The following is a 27,222-nucleotide window of genomic DNA, read 5'->3' as shown; positions in this document are numbered from 1 at the left end:
CCTTAGTGCAGTTTTGATTTGAAGAAATTGGCATAAGACCAGACTGAGTCAGGAGCTGATAAACAGCATTAAAGCAACAGTGTATGGAAACAATGTTCCTACTCAACAAGGTCCAAGTGCAGAGAAACAACAAATTAACCTGACAGCTCAGTCATCATTATTTAATATGTCAAAACTGCTTTAGGATCAATGTAAACTGCCCACACCCCTCCACTTTAACCTCACACAAAACATACAATACAGTAAAACCCATGAATTTAGACCACCGTTGGGCCATATGTTTTTGGTTTTAAATGGCAGGTGGTCATATTTTACTGAATTGACATAAAAAAAAGTGTTTGGTGCTGGTAAGAAACTGATACTATAAAAGCGTTTCACACTTAGCTGCTGTCCTAATCCCAAAATAAGTCTGTATAAATAAATGAAGCCGTTGCATAAAGAAATAACACTTGATATATGCTTATTAGCGTGTTTGGTAGGAGAAGAGGTAGTGTAGATGGAGCTTTTGGCTTGTATCTGAAACAAAATTCTCATAATTTAAATACCATTCTTGTACATCTACATGTAATGAGCAGGGTGGTAAAGGGGAGCAAATACCTATTTAAGAAAATCACATAGTAACCAATATTTTAAAAATAGATTATCTTCTGAAATCCAGCCAATTGCAGGAAAACACAATTTCTAATGGTTTATACACACATGCATATATATATTACATACAGACAGTGGTGAAAAACAGAATTTATGTAAGAACTTACCTGATAAATTCATTTCTTTCATATTGGCAAGAGTCCATGAGCTAGTGACATATGGGATATACAATCCTACCAGGAGGGGCAAAGTTTCCCAAACCTCAAAATGCCTATAAATACACCCCTCACCACACCCACAATTCAGTTTAACAAATAGCCAAGTCTAGAAAAGAGAATCTCAGAAACTGAAAGTGTTCTGGATGAATCGGAATATGAAGGTATGCATCCTGCAAGTCTATTGTGGACATATAATGTCCTTGCTGAACAAAAGGCAGAATAGTTCTTATAGTCACCATCTTGAAAGTTGGTACTCTTGCATAACAATTCAAAATTTTCAGATCCAGAACTGGTCTGAACAAATTTTCTTTCTTTGGTACAATGAATAGGTTTGAGTAAAACCCAAAACGTTGTTCCTGAGGAGGAACTGGCATGATTACCCCTGAAGACTCCAGGTCTGAAACACACTTCAGAAAAGCTTGAGCTTTTACTGGATTTACAGGGATGCGTGAGAGAAAAAAATTACTTTGAATCCTATTCGATACCCTTGAGATACAATGCTCTGAATCCGATGATTTTGGACAGATTTTATCCAAAAATCCTTGAAAAACCTTAATCTGCCCCTACCAGCTGAGCTGGAATGAGGGCCGCACCTTCATGCGGACTTAGGGGCAGACTTTGGTTTCCTAAATGGCTTGGATTTATTCCAATTTGAGGAAGGCTTCCAATTGGAAGCAGATTCCTTGGGAGGAGGATTGAGTTTTTGTTCCTTATTCTGACGAAAGGAACGAAAACAGTTAGAAGCCTTAGATTTAACCTTAGGTTTTTTATTCTGAGGCAAAAAAAAATTACTTTTCCTCCAGTGATAGTTGAAATAATAGAATCCAACTGAGAACCAAATAAATTATTACCTTGGAAAGAAAGAGATAGTAATCTAGATTTAGATGTCATATCAGCATTCCAAGATTTAAGCCACAAAGCTCTTCTAGCTAATACAGCTAAAGACATGGATCTAACATCAATTTTGATAATATCAAAAATGGCATCACAAATAAAATGATTAGCATGTTGCAGTAAGCGAACAATGCTAGATATGTCAAAATCCAATTCATGTTGCGCTAAATTTTCCAACCAGAACGTTGATGCAGCCGCAACATCACCCAAAGAAATAGCAGGTCTGAGAAGATGACCTGAATATAAATAAGCCTTCCTTAGATAAGATTCAAGTTTCCTATCTAAAGGATCCTTAAAGGAAGTGCTATCTTTCATAGGAATAGTGGTACATTTAGCAAGAGTAGAAATAGCCCCATCAACTTTGGGGATCTTTTCCCAAAACTCTATATCCTTTACCAGCAAAATCTATAATCTCTTAAACCTTGAAGAAGGAATAAAGGAAGTACCTGGCTTATTCCATTCCCTAGAAATCATATCAGAAATAGCCTCAGGAATGGGAAAAACACCTGGGGAAACCACAGGAGGTTTAAAAACAGCATTTAAACGTTTATTAGACTGAACGTCAATAGGACTGGTTACCTCAATATCCAAAGTAATTAACACTTTTTTTAATAAAGAACGCATATACTCTATTTTAAATAAATAAGTAGTTTTGTCAGTGTCAATATCTTCTGTTTCAGATAGATCCTCATCAGAAGAGGATGAATTATTATGTTGTTGGTCATTTGAAATTTCATCAGCTAAATGAGAAGTTTTAAAAGACCTTTTACGTTTATTAGAAGGTGGAAATGCAGACAAAGCCTTCATAATAGAATCAGAAACAAATTCTTTAAAATGTACAGGTATATCATGCACATTAGAAGTTGAAGGAACTGCAACTGGCAATGTACTATTACTGATAGAAACACTATCTGCATGTAAAAGTTTATCATGACAACTATTACAAATGACATTCGGTGGAATAATTTCTACAATTTTACAACAAATGCACTTAGCTTTGGTAGAACCGATGTCAGGCAGCAATGTTCCAGCAGAAACTTCAGAGACAGGATCAGATTGGGACATCTTGCTCAATGTAAGAGAAAAAAACAACATATAAAGCAAAATTATCTATTTCCTTAAATGACAGTTTCAGGAATGGGAAAAAATGCAAAAGCATAGGCCTCTTGATAGAAAAGAAAGCAGGAGGCAAACAACAATGGGGTATTGAAATAAATGAAGAAAATTTGTCGCCAACTATGACGCACAACGTAACGTAAACTTTTTGGGCGCCAAAAATGACCGGAAATGACACTTGCGTCACTAATGACGCCGCCGTGTGAAATGTCTCTGCGTCACGTATGACACCGGAAATGACAAAGTTGCGTCAAAAACGTATTTTTCCGCGCCAAAAAAGTTTGAGCCAAAAATGACGCAATAAAGTCTAACATTTGACGCACCCGCGGGCCTAACACCCGCAATTGCAAAAAGTAGTGGAATTGAAAAAAAGACTAAAAACCCCAGGTAAGAAATACATTTCTTAAAGTGTTTATATTCCCAAATATGAAACTGACAGTCTGCAGAAGGAAATACATGAACCTGACTCATGGCAAATATAAGTACAATACATATATTTAGAACTTTATATAATTTACATAAAGTGCCAAACCATAGCTGAGAGTGTCTTAAGTAATGAAAACATACTTACCAAAAGACACCCATCCACATATAGCAGATAGCCAAACCAGTACTAAAACAGTTATTAGTAGAGGTAATGGTAAATTGAGAGTATATCGTCGATCTGAAAAGGGTGGTAGGAGATGAATCTCTACGACCGATAACAGAGAACCCATGAAAAAGACCCCCGTTAGAGAAATCATTGTATTCAATAGGTGATACTCCCTTCACGTCCCTCTGACATTCGCTGTACTTAGCACAAACTTACTTCACCACCTCCATAGGAGGCAAAGTTTGTAAAACTGAATTGTGGGTGTGGTGAGGGGTGTATTTATAGGCATTTTGAGGTTTGGGAAACTTTGCCCCTCCTGGTAGGATTGTATATCCTATATGTCACTAGCTCATGGACTCTTGCCAATTACATGAAAGAAATATCACTATAGTTTACTTACTAGTCCACTCCATAATATTAAAGTGAAGGTCAATTTTGATGAATTAGTGCCCGGTTTTTAATAATCCTATTAAAAACAAGGGCACTTTAATTCATCAAAATTGACATTTCACTCATTTTCTTCAAAAACTTACCTTTTAATCCTTGCAGCTGCTCCATCACTTCCTCCGCCCATCACAAGCCGTCTTCGCGGGTCAAAAATGACGAATCCGGCTTCCTCCAATCATGGGGTTGTATCAGGCCTCGATTTCCCCAGGTGGGGAAGCCGTGATTGGAGGAAGCTGGATTCGTCATTTCTGACGTCTGCAGGGGCTTCCGACGGCCGTGGGAATCGCTGGAGCGGCTGCCAGAATGAAAAGTTAAGTTTTTGAGGAAAAAGAGTGAAATTTAAATTTTTATTAAAGTGCCCTTGTTTTTAAATAGGATTATTAAAAACTGGGCACTAATTAATCAAAATTGACGTTCACTTTAAAGACATGAATTATATACATATATATATATATATATACATATATATATATACATATATATATATATATATATATACATATACATATACATATATATATATATATATATATACATATATATACATATATATATATATATATATATATATACATATATATATATATATATATATATATATATATATATATATTATATTACATAAAATATACATACGTACATATACATACACACATATACATACATACATACATACAGTGTTCGCCACAGAAAATGTCGGGTGGTGGCAGTGTAATACTTTCTCAATTTTGTGTTATCCAAAGCATAATTTAATTATATAATATATTGAATTTTATCTTATTGTTGGTTGAAAGTTTAGCTGGTGTTCTTTAAAATCAGCTGGGTGGTGCACCCCTCAAAAAGGTCATGGGAGAACAATAAAATATATAAATAAAACACGCGTGTACCAACAATGTGAAAATAATTACATATCAAATGCACAAAACTAACGGAATGTCAAGTCATTTATGTTCTGCTGTATATTTTGAAGCAACATTTAAATTTTCTGCAAGATCAAACTTGTGTGCAAACACCAAATCCCATGTATAAATAACTTCTTGAGTATACCAAGAAATGCCAAGCAAATGCCATTTGGATTATGCCAATATTGCAATCAAAACTTCAGCCAATTAAAAATCAAGCAGCAGTACCTATTACAACTACCAAAAACAGGTGTTGCAAGTCATTATTAGCTGTACTGCCTTACTGCTTAGTGAAACCCACAAACCTCTATACAAATAAAATACGTATGGTGGTGTCCTGCCATATTTTGGGTGGTGCTTAAAGGGAAATTTTTTCTTTCACAATTCAGAGAGAGCATACAATTTTAAACAACTATTAAATTTGCTGATTGGTGGCTGATAAAAACATACATCAAAAATTCTGTAAAATGAAGCTAAGTATTTACTAATATTAAAACGAATATCAAAATGAAACAAATTATACAACAAGCAAGTCCCAGAAATATAGATTGGATCCAGACTAGGAGTAGTAGACTAGTAGATTGACTAACATTATATGTCAAGTATATAGTGCTAATTATTATTATTACTATTATTATTATTATGTTGCTAATATTTTGGTGCTTACAGATAAGGAGGTACTGGATAATAACAAAGCTAGCGCAGTCTTAGCTTGCACTTTATTCACAGTGTTAATATGAACAGGTTATGAATTCTAAACACTCCGAGGGCGCAATTACATATACGGCACAGGCTTCGGCGCAAGCGTTGAAACCCACGCTGCCCGTAATTTCACCTCGCACATCAGGGTATTACATATACTGCGCCGTTAGATGCTAGACTGGCGTAAGTAGGACAAACTTGCGATAGTCAGAAATGTGCGCAAATACACATTTTAGTCACCACAAGTAACTTACGCCAGTCTTTTGTCCACAGAAAGTGTCAATAAAGAGTAGTTTTATGCAAATTAGGTTAACACGCATAAAAACGAACCCGGAATTCAGATAAAAATGCGACACGTAATTACGATATTCAAATTCATATATAAACCCATGCGCAGCCGCGATTTTCTTCAGTGTGTTTGGATTGTTTGTTGAGCTACAACATACTACACTGGAGTTGAGGATTAGTGAGAGTAGAGAGAGAGGCGCAAACAGAGGAGTTAGTTAGGTCGCATTGTTGTTGAGTAAGCTTGTACACTTACACATATTCTTTCATATTGCACACATTGCATACATACATACATATACAAATACATCACACTTTTTTTTCTAACACCTCACACATATTTTGAGTTTTACAGTGTGATAGGCTGAGTGTTTGGTTGTGATTGTGTGTGATTGAACTGAGAGTGTGAGTGTGTGATTTAGTATGAGGATGGCAGGGAGGAGGGGAGAGGAGTGGCAGGGAGAGGAGTATTTAAGAGGACAGGAGGAGCAGTGGGGTCCCCGTCAGGGAGTAAGTGGAGTGCGGAGAGAGAGAGCCAGAAGGGATGATGGGAGGGAAGATGCCAGAGAGCCCGAGAGAGCAGGCACATCCAGAAGAGGGACAGAGGGTGCACATGGGGACAGAAGGGGGGGGAGGAGGGAGAGGATAGGGAGGAACCCACACCAGGGGCATCACAAGGAGGAAGTCAAGTGGCCATGGAGGATGAGATGTCTCAACTTCTCATTTGCTGAAAATGTTGCCCTTGTCCAGGCCATCATGGACAATTACAGTGCCCTCTTCAGGCAGGAGAATGGCAAAGGTATTGCCAAAAAGATAAAAAAGGCATAGATGGCGGTAGAGGATGCTGTCAACAGTGTGGCCCCGCAGAGAAGGGCTGTTGAGGGTCTGAAAAAGCGCTGGAATGACTGCAAGAGGCCAGTCAAAGAAAAGATGGGGCAGGAAGCTCTGCATCAGAAGCGAACAGACGGTGGTCCATCCCTGGATATAAAGTATAATACCTGGCAGGAGATAATACGCAGGTCCCCGAGTATTACAGCATGCTGGTGAGTAACACCCCACACAACAGTATTCTATGTATTGGAGATATAACCTCCTTTAATATCACACATTCATGTATACGATAAGGAGCATGGTATTTGGCGTGCCAACAAAAACATCTACAATTATACTTGACATTACTGTAACTTAACACAATGCAATTCATGATATGATGTGGAATAGTGCAATACTAACATGTCTCAGAGTAACACAGGCCACAAGCCACATGTAATTGTATGCCCACATGGACATATATCTGACTGTACTAATCCCTCTCATCCTTTGACTCCTCCACAGAACCTCCTGTCACAAGGATGCAAACATCCATGCTGCCACCACCACCACCACCACCACCACCACCAGTCTTCAGGCAACTACAAGAACAGTATGCTCCCAGGCATGAGCATGGTTGGATGGCTTCAGTTGAGGACCCGGGAGTGATGCCACGGCCATTGACATCCTTCCTTTGGCTTTGAGGGGGAGCCAAGACAGCCACAAAGGGCCCATGTATTTACCCCCCCCCCCCCACAACACAATCTCATGTCAGTCATGGATTTTACCCACAGACTATGTCACAAGAAGTGCCAATTGGAGAGGCTGAGTGGTCACACACTGGTCATCAGTGGGACTATCAATCAACCATGAGAGCTCCCCCATCCACAGGACGACCTCCCCCATCCTCATCCATGGGACGACCTCCCCCATCCTCATCCTTGGGACGACCTCCCCCATCCTCATCCTTGGGACGACCTCCCCCATCAGCAGATGGAAAAACATACTGGAACTACAGCTGCACATCGAGCATCATCAGATGCAGCTGAACCTGCCCCACGAGCACCAGTGGCTGCAGGTGAACATGCCCAACAGGCACCAGTGGCTGCAGGTGAACATGCCCAACAAGCACCAGTAGCTGCAGGTGAACATGCCCAACAAGCACCAGTAGATGCAGGTGAACATGCCCCACAAGCAGATGCAGGTGAACATGCCAAACAAGCAACTAGAAGCCCTGTTGTGCAAGAGCCTGTGGATGCATTTTATTCTCTCCTGGGTGAGGAATACATTGCACTCCAGAGGAGGCTCATAACAAACACTGAGAGCATACAAAGAGGCCATAGAGGTGCTTCAGGAGGCAAGAGAGGATACAACAACGTAGCATAGAGTTGCAGAGGGACATGACAGCATTGTTAAGTGCAAGTGTACAGAACCAGTCACAGATGATGCAAATTCTGTCTGATATGCAGATGGACAATAGATGGAGAGAACAAAATCAACTATTGGGTGTGTTGGTTGAGCACTTTACACACCAGCAGGACACTGCCTCCAGCCTATCATCTGTGGCCAGCACACCAGCAGAAACACCAGAATCTTCTAAAACCAGGAAAACAAGGAAATCCACTACAGGCACTTCAGCTCCCTCATCCAAGAATCCAAAAAAAGAAATATTATTATTCACCATAAACCTTGTCCTCTGTTATTTACCATGTAATTGTCATACACATTCATGTAAGGTGCGTTTTATTACACTAATATTGTTAAAACATTTAATATGACCCAAGTGGAAATGGCAATAAAAACAGGTAATATTATAATGTTTATGACATATTCTTGTACTTTAACTCACATCCACAATAGCTGTTTATGAAGAGTACATATAGTAATATTCACTTCTAGGATGTAAATCAATGTATCTCACATCCAATATAAATTGACACATGGGTATATATAATACTGATGTTACTGATAGATGTGCATTATCAGGTGTTTTAATGCTGCAGGTGAGCGGTTGTGTTGTTTGTGATTTGTTTGACACAATTGCAAAGAGGTGGCCTTCAAGGTCTTAGAAATTATCATATGAGCCATCCTAGGTTTATCTTTCAACTAAGAATACCAAGAGAACAAAGCAAAATTGGTGTTAGAATTAAATGGGAAAGTTGTTTGAAATGACATGCCCTATTTGAAATAGGAAGGTTTTTTTTGGACTTGACTGTGCCATTATATATTGTAGCGTCAATGCCAAGCTGTGTTAACAGTAGAATAAATTACACTCCCCATGGGTTCTAAAGAGATAAAGGTAATACAATTGTGATTTCCCATTGTTCTCTCCAAGTATTGGTGATTGTTCTGCGCGCGTAAGTCCTTAAGCTTTATATTGGATACCAAATTGCGCGGCTGTTCTATGTTAATCTATGGGAGAAAAAAAATACGGCCGACGGGTGAAATATACACGCGTAACTTGTATGCTACGCCGTATACGCAATACCAAAATCGTGTAAAAACCGGCGGCGCAGGCTTTTGCGGGCGGCACCACATATGTAATGGAGCCCCGGATGTTCTTTTTCATTTACACAGTATTTTTGTTTCTAGGTGCTGAACGTACCCAGTAGTAAAATGCAAGGATAAAATAAGGATTATTATAAAATAAATTATAAAATATCCAGGTCATTTAATTCCCACTTAAAAAGAGGGAATCCAAAAAAATTACAACCTATATCGAATGCAATGTTTTCACACTGCACATGCGCCTAGAAATCCACATAAATGGCCATAATTACATCTAAATTCATTACAGTTTTGGTTCATGTGCACATATATTACTTTGAAGTTAAATCGCTCTGAAATACTTCCCAGATTTACTTGCCAAATTAATTAACAATCACAAGCTACAGAGATCAAGCTTCCTGGCGAATGATGCAAAATCATTCAGCTATTGGAGGTATGACAAGGTTTCTATAGGCGCATTGTACAGAAAGTTTAAAAAAAAAAAACAGACGTGGTTTTCAGATGATATTCTCTCAAATCATACTTCATGGATCCACTTCAAATGTTTTTGCCATCGCCATTCCTTATAACCCTACACAATTTTTTAATGTTGCTCACTCAGCTCAGGATGATATTGAAGAAAAATAACAATCTAGCATTATACATTATTATTTGGGAAGATATTAAGAAATCGTTGGGTGCAGGGTGAGAAAAAAACATTTGCAGAATTCAATATAAGCAGAACATTAACCATTATGGAGCCATCTACTGGCTCTTTGTTAAATAGCAACCTGGAAAATAAAAGCTTTAGATAACATGTATATCTGCTGTACATAGATCACGGGTCCATTTTTTTAAATTTATTTATTTCAAATCCGAATGGAATGTTTACAATCAATCTCATACTATACCAAACAGTTGTGTGTGGACAGAAAAAGGTTTCAAAATTAAAATACAAAGGAAGTATTAGAATGTCGACAAATAAATGTTACAAATAGTCAAGAAATGAAAAACAAGACACTGATAATAAAAGGGTAATTATATTACTATTATTACTATTATTATTATTATTATTATAATTAGGCATGATTAGTTCTAGTCACCTTTACCAATTAATAATATGTTTGCAAAATGGATAGTAACAAATAGTATTGCAAATTATTTATAGAACATTAAGTTGAGCAAACTGATTATATAGCAAACACTATAAATGGGGTCAGGTGTGAATAAAATGACATTAATAACCTGGCATGTTATATAAAATGAAAGGGAAGTAAATATAAAATACATCACATCCTAAAATAGTCCGGATTCTGTTTTAGTTTTTCATCTCTTCTAAAAAAAATAAAAAATTTTTTATATTTTATAGAAATGTCAGAAAAAAAGATTTTAAAAATAGTGCATCATACCAATTGCACGTGAATGTGTTAAATGTGGCAAACACAGGTGAGCACTTCCCATTAAATCATTGTATTAAATCTCAAACACATATAAATACTGTCATAAAGAAAACAAAATCCTGACAATTTAAGGATGTCATGAGTTATATATTGAGTTCCCCATTTATTTGACCTCCTTTCCACATCATAAACATTTTCATAAAATCATGAGAGTCAAAACACAGCAACAAAGAAAACAAATAAAGGCCAAGACACAGCCTAATTCAACTGCTTTATCCAATACTGCACAATATAAGCACCAATGTGCCAAGATCTGGATAACCTGCAGCATCAGCTAACAGGAAGTGGCAGACGAGAGGTCTTTAGGAATATATGAGTAAGGACTAGCTGACAAATTACACTGGGAGCGCTAGCTGGCAAATAGTTCACAGTATAGATAACGGTCATATTATCCCACTAAAACGCAAAGGCAATAAGAATAGCTTGAGGAGAGCCAGTTCGCATAGCTCAGAGCCCTGATTATGCCTAGAAAATAAACTATGGGTCCCACCATGCACGTCTAGAGAGGCCTGTTATAAGTGACCAGAAACGCCTACAAAAAACACCATCTATATTCTGTCTCACTATGTGCATTGCAAACTACAAGCCGTTTCATCTCAAACACTACCCCTACTTGCCTGCCTTCTTCACAAATAAAGTCTATTCCTATTGGGTGCATATTTACATGGTATTCCGGCCTTCTCTCCCTGTGAGGCTTGAGCACAATTACTGCCCTGTTGCTATCAATAGAAGAGGGTCGCCCATCACAATTCAATGCTACTACAGACCCTTTATAAGAGAAACACCAAAAGGCGGTAAAATGGTGGCCTCACACAGTCTCCTACATAGCTGGCTTTAGTGGCAAGTCTTGCTGTAAGAAGGATGCAGTGAAAGCATGCACTGTTATTGTGTAGAGGAGCAGGCAGTACGGCATCTGATTGGTTGTAACTCCCAGTTTTAAGAACATAAAAAACTCACTAGGAAGCTGGGTGAGTCATTAAACTGTGCACACAAATGATCTTAAAATAATTGGGCAGTACAAGTGATATCAATTAACTTATTCAGATGCTATACAACACATTATATGTTTGATCCAACAGATTATTACGATGTATCGTCACTACAGGATTTGGCAGCACTTTACAGATAATTATTAATAAAATGATATATTATAAAAATAAACCGAGAAGAAAATATCACAAACATCTCTATGTAAAAAAGGAAGATATTTTACCTCAAAATTTCTTCAGCTCACACTAGTAAGTGCTCAGTTAACAGTTATCCTTTAGCTACTGTCCAACTGGAGGTTAAAAAAGTAACCAATCAGCATCAGCAGTGCTGAAGTCATGCTTTGCTTTACTGTGATCTCATGACATTTCATCGTAAACTTACTTAAGGGACATAATATTCATATGCTAAATCACTTGAAACTGATGCAGTATAACTGCAAAAACCGACAGGAAAATATCACCTGAGCATCTCTATGTAAAAAAGGAAGATATTTTACCTCACAATTTCCTCAGCTCACCAGAGTCAGTGCTGTGTAAAAAGTTATACTTCAGCTGCTGCCCAGCTGCAGGTAACAAAAAATGAAGAAATGAACAGCAGCCAATCAGCATCAACAGTGCTGACGTCATGAACTCTTTTACTGTGATCTCATGAGATTTGACTTAAAGTGAATGTAAATTTTGATGCTAAAGAGCCCGGTTTTAAAAGGTTGATTAAAAACAGGGGCACTTTAATTCATCAAAATTTACATTTCCCTCGTGTTGTGAAAAAATACTTACCTTTTAATCTTGACAGCCACTCCAGCTTCCTCCGCCCATCACAAAGCCTCTTCCTGGGTCTAAAATGAGGAATCTGGCTTCCTCCAATCATGGCGTTGAATCAGACACTGATATCCCCCCCCCCCCAAGGGGGGGAGCCGTGATTGGAGGATGACCGATCCATAATTTCTGACGTCAGAAATGGCTTGTGACGATCAGGGGAAGCTGGAGCAGCTGTCAAGTTTAAAAGTGAAAATGTAAATTTTGATGAGTGAAATGTAAATTTTGATGAAATAAAGTGCCCCTGTTTTTAAAAATGGGGACTTTAGCATCAAAATTTACATTCACTTTAACTTTCATAGATTTCATAGTAAACATCCTTAAACTGAATAGGGAAATAACATGTGTGCATTAGGCTCACTCCCTTGCAAGTCCAGAGACAGAAATACTGATTTAATGCTTAAAGTCCTTTGCAATGGGGTGTGAACATAGAGATGTTCAGGTGATGTTTTCTAGTCCGCTTTTTACAGCTATGCTGCATCACTTTTAAGTGTTTCATTATTTGAGTATCATGGCCCTTTAAACTGAGCAGGGAAATAACATGACTGTGCCTGCAGATACACGCTCCCTTGCAAGTCCCGGAACTAGTATATTGACTGGCTGCTTAAAGTCCCTTTAAAATGGGATGTGCCTACTGAGGACATTTTGAGTAATTTTTTACATAGAGATGTTCAGGTGATATTTTCTAGTTATCTTTTTACAGCTATGCTGCATCACTTTCAAGTGCTTCAACATTTGGGTATCATGTCCCTTTAAATAGAATCAATCTGTAATAGTCAAGTAGGTATCAGTAATTATAGATCACTGTTGATCTTCTCGCCAATACAATTATTTAAATAGGACTTAACAGCATCATGTAAAGCAGAAACAGATGTGGCACAATGTATGTAAAATGTTTCCATAATCCTCATTCATTTCAGTCTTTATATATAATGCCCCATGGATTGCAGACACTGAGCAAACCTCACACAATAAAACAAAGAGACAAATATCCATACGTATTAACGGGGCATAAGATTGCAAAAAGAAAAACGTTCTAATGCATTATGAGTTAAAGGGGCAGTAAACTTAGCAAATAATGTTATATAATTCTGCACACATAGTGCAGAATTATATAACATTAGCTTACCGCCATGTTTCTAAAGCAAAGGGTTATATAGATAATTCGCAAAAAAAAAAGGAACGCCGCTCCTGGCTCTACTGAGCGGGTCCGTTTTCTTCTTCACAGTGCGCCTGATCTCGCTATTAAACTCAATGTAGCTCACTCCCGCTCTGGTCTGGTAGCGAGCTACATTGAGTTTAATAGCGCAATCAGGTCGGCTGTGATTAGACAGCGTGCCCAGGTGCGCTTAGGAGAAGAAAACAGAGCCGCTCAGTAGAGCCAGGAGCGGAGTTCTGTTTTCATTGCGAAATATCTATAGCACATCTGGTGAGCCAGTAGTAAGAGGCATCTGGGTACAGACACTAATTATCAGCCAGCTTCTAGCAGTGCATCGCTGCTCTTCTTCAGCATAGCCAGGTATATTTTTTAATAATGGATACTAAGAACAAAGTAAACTGAAAAGTCTCTTAATAACTGCATGTAATTTATAGTTTTGCTTTAAAATGTATATCAACTGCCCTGTCTTTAACCCTAGAAGTTAAGTGCATCTCTTCAAAAGTTTATAAAGCTATTGCTAACTTAAAGGGACATTAAACCCACATTTTTTTTTCATGATTCATGTAGAGAATACCATTTTAAACAACTTTCTAATTTACTTCTATTATCTAATCTGCTTCATTCTCTTGATATTCTTTCCTGAAAAGCATATCTAGATAGGTTCAGTAGCTTCTGATAGGTGGCTGCACATAGATGCCTCATGTGATTGGCTCACCAATGTGCATGGATATTTATTTAACAAAGGATATCTAAAGATTGCAGCAAATTAGGTAATAGAAGTAAATTGGAATGTTGCTTAAAATTGAATTCTCTATCTGAATCATGAAATAATTTTTTGGGGTTTAATGGCCCTTTAATACCATGCACCACACATCTTACCATTCCCAATGTGCATTTTATAAAAATTCCCAGAAATAAACAGAATTGTCAGGTGTAACAATAGGCACATCTATATATATTGATGACAGATGACCATAAGGCACATTTTGTGCATGCCCACGTTACCATCTGATCTACTAGCTGATTGCAAGAAGAGCCCTATGCATTCCCCGGGCATCCCTGATTTCCATCACTGTATTTCTCCTCATCACCTCTTCTGGATGTCTATAACCCAAATCAACTAATCTTTCAGTAAAGAAGAGCTTCCTCAAATTGCTCAAGAACCTGCTAAATCCCAGCAGCATGTGATCATTACAATAAATTACAAGATTTTGCCGCAGCTGAGCAATAAATGAACATACAAAGTCTAATATTTTTTTTTTTAATGCATTAACATCTTGTTTGCTGCAATTGTCTTTTCAAAAGCCAAATTTAACTCACAATTTGCCTTATTTCTGGAGCAAGCATTGCCACTGTAATTTTGTTAGCAAAATCTCCATTATTTTGCAGGTAATTATCATCTTAAATCAGCTCTGCTGAGGCCACTTATTGAGATATTTGGCAGGGTTAGCCACATGCACTCCTAGTTCTCAGAAAATCCCATAATTTGCAGACTAAAATTATAGGAAAAGGGATGGAAAACAAATAAAATTATATTTCAATTTTTTGTTTTTTACTACATATAATTCAACATTTTATATAACAATCTCACTGTTTACGGTCGCTTTAAGAACAAACACATTGCAGTTCTAACTGGCTGAACCATTTGCAGTATTTGTATGTAACTCCTAGTGAAAAATACATACACAGTAGCCATGGAAGCACTTATGGCCAGAATAACAGGAAATTAAAGTGTAATACAGTACAGGCTTCTAATAATCCAAAGGGTGTAAACTGGGCTGCTGATGATGTGATGATTAAATAAGCCTCCAAATCCATTCTCTGCCAGAAGGGTATAGAAAAGTCAGCTGCTCTCTATACTATCACTTTCCAAAGCAGGAAACTTGCTACTCACGCATTTCTCTCCAATGGAATATCTTGATTTTACAATCATTATTATCAATGATCAAACATAAGCAAACTAGCTCTAAAATAGGTTGGTTTTTATATATTCTATGATGTAAAAGTAGATTTGTGGAAATAGAATTATTTTTAAAACAAAAAAAGAAAAAAAAGACTATGTTACCAAAATGAAAATGTTTAAAGGGACATGAAACCCACATTTTTTTTTTCATGATTCTTATAGAACATACAGTTTCTAAACAACTCTATCATTTACTTCTGTTATCAAATTAGCTTCATTTAATTTTGCATCCTTTGTTGAAAGAGCAGCTCTGCACTACTGGGAGCTAAACACATCGGGTAAACAAATGACAAGAGTCATATGTGCAGCCACCAATCAGGACCTAGCTTGCAGTAGCGCATTGCTGCTCCCGAGCATTCCTGTGTATGCTTTTCAACAAAGGATACCAAAAGAACAAAGCAAATTAGAGAATAGTAGTAGATTGGAAAGTTGTTTAAAATTGTGTGCTGTATCAGAATCATGAAAAATTAATTTTGACTGAAATTTTAACATAATATGCTTAATAATGCACAGTAATTAACTTTGCAATACACATTATTTTACTTATTTTTTTTGTCCTCTTTTCCTGTAATTGTGGATTGTCCCAGTTCTGAAAACTGAAAGAGTTAATGTCAGGCTTCACAAGGCCTAAACCTGACATTTACAGTATCAGTCCCTAATTCACAGTTAGTCTTATAATTTCTGCTGATGCCAAGCAGTGGGCATCACCAGGCTCATGTGCCAATAGGCCCTTCACATTAAAGGGACACTGAACCCAAATGTTTTCTTTTGTAATTCCGAAAGAGCATGCAATTTTAAGCAACTTTCTAATTTGCTCCTATTATCCATTTTTCTTTATTCTCTTGCTATCTTTATTTTAAAAAGAAGGCATCTAAGATTTTTTTGGTTTCAGTACTCTGGACAGCACTTTTTTTATTGGTGGATGAATTTATCCACCAATCAGCAAGGACAACCCAGGTTGTTCACCAAAAATGGTCCGGCATCTAAACTTACATTTGTGCATATCAAATAAAGATACCAAGAGAATGAAGAAAATTTGATAATATGAGTAAATTAGAAAGTTGCTTAAAATGTCATGCTCAATCTGAATCATGAAAGAAAGAATTTGGGTACAGTGTCCCTTTAAGGAAAACGGTGAATGGAGTTCAACTGTTGAAAACCAACTGCAGCAAACAAGTGATAATCTGTTCTAATAATGTCCAGATTCTGATTGTATGTTTAAGTTATTGTAAGTCTGCAGAAAAATTTAATTACAAGGTGTTAATTGTGCCTTAAAGATATGTCCCTAATTTAGCATTGTAAAGTGTATTTTAATACAGTTTATCCATCACTTTGTATGGTTTATTTTTTTTTTTTTTAGATATCTTTAATGTATACAAGAGCAGAGTTCAACGGTGCTGTAATCAACAACAATAAAATTATATATTTATATATTTACTAAGTAAATATTACAACATATAGAAAAAAAAAAACATTTTTCAAAAAAGAAAAAAAAATTGCAGCTGAAAAAAAAAAGTACTGGTATCTCCTTAAACACTGAGGTTTTTGTTTCACTGCTATGAATTAATAAAAAGAGTTCTGTCATTTTTAGAACATTCCCTTAGTAGTTTTTTTCCCTTCAGCGTGGGAGAAACGTTTGACCCTGGACATATATTTTTATTGGACACGTATCTTATAACTTTCAACAGCAGTAACTCACAACGTACAGTTTAACTGTTCATATGAAAAGGAATGAGTAGCCAGACGCTTTCGGTTTTGCCTCTCTGCTTTCACAGTTACGTTATTCAGTATTCTAATAAACTCAATATTATGACGGCTTTTTCTAACCTTCACACAAGTCGTATATATTGTGAAGTATGTAATATTCAGCATCTAGGTATCTCATTATTTTCACAGACAGATTTTGATTGCAAAAAAAAACAGGCTATTAAACATGTTATCCAAAACAGAAAAATAATTATAACGGGCACAGGAATAGCATAACTTTCATCACACAGCATCAGGGGTGGTCAACTATTTGCAAATGAGCAAAAGTTATTAACTGAAACATAATATATTCTGTTATTTATACAAACTTCCAACATGAAAAATATTAAAGGGATTTCCAGCATTGCTTGTGCAGTTTAAAAAGTGCATAATAACATATTTATCTTTATTAAAAAGAGCAACACCAGAACAAGGGGGTCATGATCTCGAGCTGAAGGGTAGCATGTTGAGGAGAATTAGTTTAAACACAGAAAGAGAGATTGATTCATGGAATAAGTGGTAAAGCCATTAGCCATACAGTGTGGGAGGACTTTAAGAACACTTGGAATAAGCATAAGGCGTTCCTACAAATTAATTTCACTTTATAGGAAATGTGGGGCAAACTTGTTGGGCCTATGGTTATTGGTCGTCAATAACATAATGTAAGGTTTGTTTTGTCTAATTCTGTTTAAGACATTCCAAATCCTCCAAGGGTACCGAGAGAACAAACCAAATTAGATAGAAGTAAAATGGAAAGCTGTAAAATCGGAATCATGAAAGAACATTTCTTGAGTTTTGTTTAAAGAGACACTAAACCCAAATTTTTCGTGATTCAGATAGAGCAGGCAATTTTAAGCAACTTTGTAATTTACTCTCGTTATCAATTTTTCTTTGTTCTCTTGATATCTTTATATGAAAAGCAAGAATGTAAGCTTAGGAGTCGGCCCATTTTGGTTCAGTACCCTGGATAGCGCTTGCTGATTGGTGAGTACATTTAGCCGCCAATCTGCAAGCGCTACCCAGGTACTGAACCAAAAATGTCCCAGCTCCTAAGCTTACATTCTTGCTTTTCAAATAAAGATACCAAAAGAATGAAGAAAATTTGTTAATAGGAGTAAATTAGAAAGTTGCTTAAAGGGACAGTAAATTCATAATTAGACATTCATGATTTAGATAGAACATACAATTTTAAACAACTTTCTAATTTACTTCTATTATTTAATTTGCTTCCTTCTCTTGTTATCCTTTGCTGAATGGTTTATTTAGGAAACTGAGGTACCCTTTGTTGAAAAGCATACCTAGGTAGACTCAGGTGCTGATTGATGGCTGCACATATATGCCTCTTATGTTCCTCTAGCTCCAAGTGTGCTTAAAAATGTATATTCTATCCAAACTATTTAAGAAAAAATTTGGGTTTCCAAATCCCTTGCTGGAATTTATCTATGTGCTTAACCAATTTGCAGGGTGTTAAAGGAAAATGACAGGAAACTTTAAACATCTGTGGTACACACAGATCATGCAGTTTTAAAGCACTAAATATATCACTGGATTTTAGTCTCGGCACCTGAAGGGTCATATGAATACCTATACAATGCCCTAGGGAGGCTCAACTAGTGAATGTTCAAAATCAATTATGTAAAGTCCCATCCAAAATAAGCTGTCAGCCCCAGGCCACAATTGGAAGAAGTTGCGCAAGTAGCTATGATTAGGGCTAATGCCGAAACGCGTTAGCAGGATCTGCATCGCACTCCTTTTCCTTTTATGATGTTCATGTCTTGAATACTTTAAGGAAGCTGTATATCGCACAATAAAAGCTATGTTTTAGGAAAGACCTGTCTGGTGCTTCTGTTCTTTTCATGCAGTTTTAAACAACTATCAAATTTACTTCTATTATCACATGTACTTTGTTCTCTTTGTATCTTTTAGTAAAGAGCATACCTAGGTAGAAATTGTTCTGTGTTCTATTGCATAATAGTATTACAAATATTGTTACAACACTGCTTCCCATATTTTCCTTCCTCATTCAGACAGAACATGCAATTTTAAATAACTTTCCTATTTTACTCTATAATCAACTTGCTTCATTCTCTTGGTATCCTTTGTCGAAAATACCACCTAGCAAGGCTCAGAAGCAGCAACGCATTACAGGGAGCTAGCTGCTAATTGCCGACTGCACATATATGCCTCTTGTTATTGGCTCAACCGATGTGTTCTGCAAACTCCCACTAGTGCATTGTTGCTCCTTCAACAAAGGATACTGAAAGAACAAAGCAAATCTGCTAATAGAAGTAAATCAGAAAGTTGTTTAAAATTGTTTTCTAATTGAAGCAGGTAAGAAGAAGAAAAGTTTGGGTCACAAATCCTAAGAATAAATAAGAAAATGACTCCCTGGTAAAGCAAAGTTAGAGGTTAGACAACTAATAGTAAAAGGAACTGCTATATTTAAAATCTCTTTAAACGAAGTCAGCCAGAAATTCTCCTACACTGCAGTTCTGGATGCTGCGCAGTATTTTATTAATGAGCCTAAACCTGTAAATATACAGGGCTATGCCTTCAGCTATGACAAAATGGTACACTTAACGAGCTGTTTCATGTCAAATCCTATATAATCCCATACTGTAACTTTTTTCCCATTTCACTTTCTTTTCACGGTTACATAAATGTTTATTTTGTTCAATTTACTATGTGCTGTAAACTTTCTTTCTTGCATTAGTGAAAGTGTTATATTTATGCTTCAGCTGAGATTTTCCTTCAGCGTTTGCTGGAAACTTATGATTTTATGGATAACGTGAGAGGGTGTATTAAGAAAATGTCCATTTATGTCATACAGTGTTGTGTGTAGATTCATTAGTCAGTCTTTGCTATCAATTACTACATATCCTAATTTAAGCAAAATGCCCCTATTGGTCTTATACATAAGGAGGGTAATGATTACTAAACATTCAAGAAGAAATGTTTTGTAGATTTTGCCAAAATTTCTTAGACCCCCAAACCCCCACCACCATTAAATATATTTGAAAGTTTCTCTTTACATAGTCCTGAGTAAAAGTTTTTTGAAACTCATAATTTTTTAAAGTAATAATTTAAAATATATTCTCTGTAAGATTTTCCACCCTATTTCAATAAGCGTAAACTATACAAAAACACTTTATATGAAAAAAAAGTAGCAAAAGTAACTTCTTTCAGAGCACAATACAAATAGTTATATAGAAGGTTTTTTACACAGATATGAGACTCTTTAAACTCAAAATCCAATGATACAGATAGAGCGTGTGATTTTAAACAACTTTCTAATTTACTCCTACTAGTTGAAGAGTAAACACTTTAGTGTTTATAAACTAATGGGAGCTGCCATGTTGTAACCTAGGTTTCCTTCCCTGTGAGGCCAATTAAAAGGGACAGTCTAGTCAAAATGTAATTTTCATGATTCAGATAGGGCATGTAATTTTAAACAATTTACCGATTTAATTTTATCATCAAATTTCCTTTGTTCTCTTGGTATTCTTAGTTGAAAGCTAAACCTAGGTTTGAAGGCTGCCTCTTATCTGAAGGCATATGACAGTGTTTCACAGCTAGAGGGCGTTAGTTCATGTGTGCCATAAAGATAACATTTTGCTCACACACCTGTGGAGTTACTTATGAGAGGGCACTGATTGGCTAAAATGCAAGACTGAAATAAGGGGGCAGTCTGTAGAGGCTTAGAAACAAGATAATCAAAGAGTTAAAAACTATATTAATATAACTGTGTTGGTTATGCAAAACTGTGGAGTGGGTAATAAAGGGAATATCAATCTTTTTAAACAATACAAATTATGGAGTAGGCTGTCTCTTTAAAGGGACAGTCTACACCAGAATTTGTATAGTTTAAAAAGATAGATAATCCCTTTATTACCCATTCCCCAGTTTTGCATAACCAACACAGTTATACTAATATATGTTTTACCTCTGTGATTACCTTGTATCTAAGCCTCTACAGACTGCCCCCTTATCCTGGTGCTTTTGACAGATATACAGTTTAGCCAATTAGTGCAGACTCCTAAATAACTCCATGGAGTGAGCACAATGCTATCTATATGACACACATGAACTAGTACTGTCTAACTGTGAAAAACTTTCAAAATGCTCTGAGCTAAGAGGCGATTTTCAACGGTTTAGAAAACAGTTTGAGCCTACCTAGGTTTAGCTTTTCAAAAATACCACCAAGGGAACAAAGCCAATTTAATGATAAAAGTCAAATGGAAAGTTGTTTGAAATTGCATGCCCTATCTGAATCATGAAAGTTTAATTTTGACTTGACTGTCCCTTTAAAGATGGTTATAAATGGGTCACTAGAATGTGCTGCCAATGACTAAGGAATATAGCAGTGTTAAATCTAGGGTCCGCACTTTCACTTTTAACAAGAATTGTACAATCTACAAATGTCAGGGTTAAAGGACCACTTAATACAGTAGAATTGCATAATTAACAAGTGCATAACAAAAATACAATGCTTTAACACCTACTCTGAATTTCAAAAAGGCAAATCATTTTTTCTACCATTTTCCAGTCTGTATCATGTGACAGACAACAGCCAATCACAGACATATACCGTGTGAGCTTGTGCACAAGTTCAATAGGATCTTGTTCCCCCAAAGTGTGAAAATAAAAAGAATGTGCCGAATTTGATAATGGAAGTAAATTGGAAAGTGTCTTAAAACTGCTGCTCTATCTGAATCATGACTTTAGTGTTCCTTTAAGAAAAAGGGGACAAAGTCAATTATGAAAATATATTGCATTTGTTTTCCCTAAATATAATTATTTTATATTACATTCTCAAAGTGTTTCATTTCCCTTTAAGTTGACAAAAGTATTTTTTTAAAAGTGAATCAGATTTTATGCAGTGCTTCTGTTTTAGCCCAAAGGTTAGTAATAAATACTAGAAATCAAATAAAAGGTGGATGGGGGTGAACCACTTCTATCAAATTCAGCTTAAAAGGAAATAAAAGGCGCAGTAAGAAAATGCTCAAAAGTATTAAAGCCTTTTATTATTGTAATATAGCTTGCATAAATGATGTGTTTAACCCTGTAAAGGCATTATACACATAGATAAAGTCTGTTCTAGAACAGCAACACACAACTGATCCTGAGCTGAACACAGACCAGCAACTAAATCAGGAACAGCATATGTGGGTAGCCACCAATAACCAAATATAGTAGTTAGAACAGCACGTTTAAATGCTTTCAAGTGTACAAGCTGCAAACAGGGTCCTTCACCCCCCTATTTAGTGCATAAGAATAATACAAATTGCAACAGCACCACTACATAAAAGCACCCCAACAGGGTCTCTTTATTAGTATATTGCATCCATAAACACAGACATTTCAGGCTACATACAACCCTTAATCATGTATAATTAAGGACTTATGTAGCCCAAAACGTCACTGTGTTTGTGCCAATAGTAACCACCAATCACCACCAATGTTCAGCTCAGCATTAGCAGTGCTTTGTCTCTCCAGAGCAAAAGTGTATCCCTTAGGCAAAGGGGATTAAACACAGCTGTAAAGTAAGCTCTGAAGAAGCAATAAACTGCATAGCATTAGCTTACTAATAGCAGTGATAAATTGCTATGCACATATGCAGCTCCTGATTGGCTCACGGACCTCTGTGCAGCTGAGGATCAGCGGTGTATTGCAAAGTTGCCAACATGTCAAAATAATTTCCAGGGACACTTTGCAGCAGAGCAAGCAAGTTACTGGAGTAATGACGACCTGCTGTTCAACTGCCCCCCCCCCCTCAGTTCAAAACACTAATCTGATAGTAATTACAATTAATTAATTAAAATAATTTAGACTTGTCCATAGCTTATTATACAGATTACAGCACTCAACTCTTACACCATAATATTGGCAATCCCAGTATCTGGGGCACATTCTGGGCATATGGTTATTCTTTACGAAAACAAAATTAGGCAGACAAATAATATGTGAACCCATTTAATACTAATAACAACAACAACATTCTAGTAGGAGTTATTTTTATGCACATAATACACATACATAATTATATACATACATATATATATATATATATATATATATATATATATATATATATATATATATATATATATATATATATATATATACACATACACACACACACACACACACACACACACACATATACCTCAACTGTGAGAGACAAAATGTGGAAACAAATCCAGACAATCACATTGTCTGATTTTGAAAGAATTTATTTGCAAATTATGGTGGAAAATAAGTATTTGGTCAATATCAAAAGTTAATCTCAATACCTTGTTATAGATCCTTTGTTGGCAATGACAGAGGTCAAACGTTTTCTGTAAGTCTTCACAAGGTTGTCACACACTGTTGCTGGTATGTTGGCCCTTTCCTGCATGCAGATCTCCTCTAGAGCAGTGATGTTTTGGGGCTGTCGCTGGGCAACACAGACTTTCAACTCCCTCCAAAGGTTTTCTATGGGGTTGAGATCTGGAGACTGGCTAGGCCACTCCAGGACCTCGAAATGCTTCTTACGAAGCCACTCCTTCGTTGCCCGGACGGTTTGTTTGGGATCCTAGTCATGCTGAAAGACCCAGCCACGTTTCATCTTCAATGCCCTTGCTGATGGAAGGAGGTTTGCACTCAGAATCTCACGATACATGGCCCCATTCATTCTTTCATGTACACGGATCAGTCATCCTGTTCCCTTTGCAGAGAAACAGCCCCAAAGCATGATGTTGCCACCCCCATGCTTTACAGTAGGTATGGTGTTCTTTGGTTGCAACTCAGCATTCTCTCTCCTCCAAACACGACGAGTTGTGTTTCTACCAAACAGTTCTACTTTGGTTTCATCTGACCATATGACATTCTCCCAATCCACTTCCTGATCATCCAAATGCTCTCTAGCATACTTAAGATGGGCCCGTTCATGTACTGGCTTAAGCAGGGGGACACGTCTGGCACTGCAGGATCTGAGTCCCTGGCGGCGTAGTGTGTTACTGATGGTAGCCTTTGTTACGTTGGTCCCAGCTCTCTGCAGGTCATTCACTAGGTCCCCCCGTGTGGTTCTGGGATGTTTGCTCAATGTTCTTGTGATCATTTTGACCCCACGGGGTGAGATCTTGCGTGGAGCCCCAGATCGAAGGAGATTATCAGTGGTCTTGTATGTCTTCCATTTTCTAATTATTGCTCCCACAGTTGATTTCTTCACACCAAGCTGCTTGCCTATTGCAGATTCAGTCTTCCCAGCCTGGTGCAGGTCTACAATTTTGTTTCTGATGTCCTTCGACAGCTCTTTGGTCTTCACCATAGTGGAGTTTGGAGTGTGACTGTTTGAGGTTGTGGACAGGTGTCTTTTATACTGATAACAAGTTCAAACAGGTGCCATTAATACAGGTAATGAGTGGAGGACAGAGGATCCTCTTAAAGAAGAATATACAGGTCTGTGAGAGCCAGAAATCTTGCTTGTTTGTAGGTGACCAAATACTTATTTTCCACCATAATATGCAAATAAATTCTTTCCAAATCAGACAATGTGATTGTCTGGATTTGTTTCCACATCTTGTCTCTCATAGTTGAGGTATACCTGTGATGAAAATTACAGGCCTCTCTCATCTTCTTAAATGGGAGAACTTGCACAATTGGTGGCTGACTAAATACTTTTTTGCCCCACTGTATATACACACATACATACATACACACACATACACACACCAAATGTTGGGCGCAAGAGGTAGCATGGACTGTCCTTAAAAATCAGGGACTGTTGGCAACTATGGTACTGCTGCTCCAGAGCAGACTGATATTCTAGTTATGGTCTGGCAAAACTGCAATGAGAACATGCTCTTATTTCTGTAGGGAAAATGAGGAACTGGTATATGAATGTTTTTTAGAATGTTATAAGCTAAGAGTAAATCTATCTCACTGCTGCCATTTCTGTTTGAAGAGATGACTGTGCATGTACAACATTTGTGTAATGCGTGCATAGCGTCACCTTCCAGCATCTCAACTTTTATACATAACATTAAAAGCATTGAGGATTTGTTTTTGTTTATTAAGAAAACCTACTTTTTATCAACAAAATAAAGGGGTTTTTTTTTTTTTTTACATTTTCCTACACAGCACAATATTTTTCGCATATGCTGCTAGTATGAACAGTAACACTTATTTGTTAAGGTACAACACATATGTCTTGGCAATCACAGCTCTATACAACATCATGATGTGAGCAAGGCATACTATTGCTGCTGTACAGATTCCTGGCTGGATGTGATTTAAAATGTGTTCTTTAAAATGGCATGCAGCAACTTAGTGTCCCTTTAAAAGGGACATCAAAGTCAAAATTAATTTAAGAGACTTTTCAGTTTACGTCTATTATGAAAATGTACTTTGTTCTCTTGGTATCCTTTGTTGAAAAGCATACCTAGGTAGGCTCAAGAGCAGCAACTCACTACTGGGAGCTAGCTGTCAATCGGCACACACATATGCATCTTGTCATTGGTTTTCCAGATGTGTTTAGCTAGCTCCCGGTCGCGATACTGATAATATGAAATTCAGAGTCTTAATTGTGCATTTGTTTATTATATAAAATTCTACTGTATTTAATAGTCCTTAACAAAGAATTGGGGTATGCCCTCCAGGGCAAATAAAAACTTTGGCTTCACAATGAATTCAATAGTTGCTGATCTGTAAAACAAGAATTAAGACTGCTTCAGATTATTTCCGTGTGCTACCTATTTCTGAGTAATTCACTACCGTTTGTATTTGATGTTTCCAGCTTTTTGTCAGGAATGTAAAAGTGGACCATTCCAAGAATAGAATCAAACAAGATTTAACTAGCAAAAACCATATACACACACAAAAAAAAAATCCCACTATGATTCAATTCTAAATTACTGTCAAGAAAAGGGGGGGTGGGGGGGCTTGGGCAAGGTCAGCTAGTTACCGGTCAAGATGCTATCTTTAGTCAGAATAACCTTCTCTGACACCCACACCCTTTTTTAGCCTCATTTTACAAAAAAGAAATTGAGATTTAAAAACAGTCTAGGGCTATCAAAACAGCATTCACACATCGGTCCCACAGTGAGTCTACTGTACTGTGTCTGGTTAAACTTGGCATTTTCTCTCAGTCAAGTCAATAACAGGAACTTGATCATAAATGCCCTGGTTTCCGGTCATAATACAGACCTCTCAGCTTCTCGGCCAATGGAGCCCAAGCTAGAGCAACAGCTGGCACTGCCGTCTGCCAGGGAAGTGCAGTAGTGTTTTTCTAAAGAATTGCTTTCCCAGATATTCACACTCTTTATTCTCTCTATTATTTCCATGCACGTTATTCTTTAAGCGTCTGCCTCAGTCACAGATGGTTTGTCAAGTTTAGCTTGGCTCATCTCACAAGTTTGTAGCAGCACATTTAGCAAAGTGCACTGCTGACAGTAAGTAGTGAAAATGTTTTCTAGACTGTAGCAAAGTAGCAGAAAATTCCCTGACAAGCAATTTATTATATTGTACAATAATCAAGCACACAGCTTGTGAAGAGTTAAAGGGATACTAACCCCAAATTTTCTCTTTCATGATTCAGATAGAGCATGGAATTCTATGCAACTTTCTAATTTACTCCTATTATCAATTTTTCTTTGTTCTCATGTTATCTTGATTTGAAAAAGCAGTAATAAAAGGTTAGGAGCCAGCCCATTTTTAGTTCAGCGCCTCGGTAGAGTTTGCTGAAATGGCCAGTCTCTAAAGCTTACAGTACTGCTTTTTCAAATCAAGATAACATGAGAACAAAAAAAACGATAATAGGAGTAAATTAGAAAGGTGCTGAAAATCTCATGCTCTATCTGAATCATGAAAGAAAAAAAAATTGGGTTTAGTATCCCTTTAACAAAGCAAAACATACTTTAGAGAGTATCAATTGATGACATGTCTAAGGGCCATATAAATTCACACACCCCTAAAAGCTCACAAAATGGTACATACCATCCAGTGCTACATCAGGTCACACACAAAAGGAAGCTGTAAATAAATAAAGACTTTCTGCTAAAATGCT

The 27,222-nt window shown here is 36.9% G+C and overlaps 1 protein-coding gene across 2 annotated transcripts in view; it reads right to left on the bottom strand.

Moving 5' to 3' along the window:
* The window catches only part of GMDS (GDP-mannose 4,6-dehydratase), a 1,339,054-nt gene that overhangs the window by 1,249,468 nt on the left and 62,364 nt on the right, over positions 1–27,222 (bottom strand). The window lies entirely within an intron of this gene.

Source organism: Bombina bombina, chromosome 5, assembly GCF_027579735.1.
Source record: "Bombina bombina isolate aBomBom1 chromosome 5, aBomBom1.pri, whole genome shotgun sequence".
NCBI lineage: Eukaryota > Metazoa > Chordata > Amphibia > Anura > Bombinatoridae > Bombina > Bombina bombina.
This window is presented reverse-complemented; position numbering and strand designations above follow the sequence as displayed.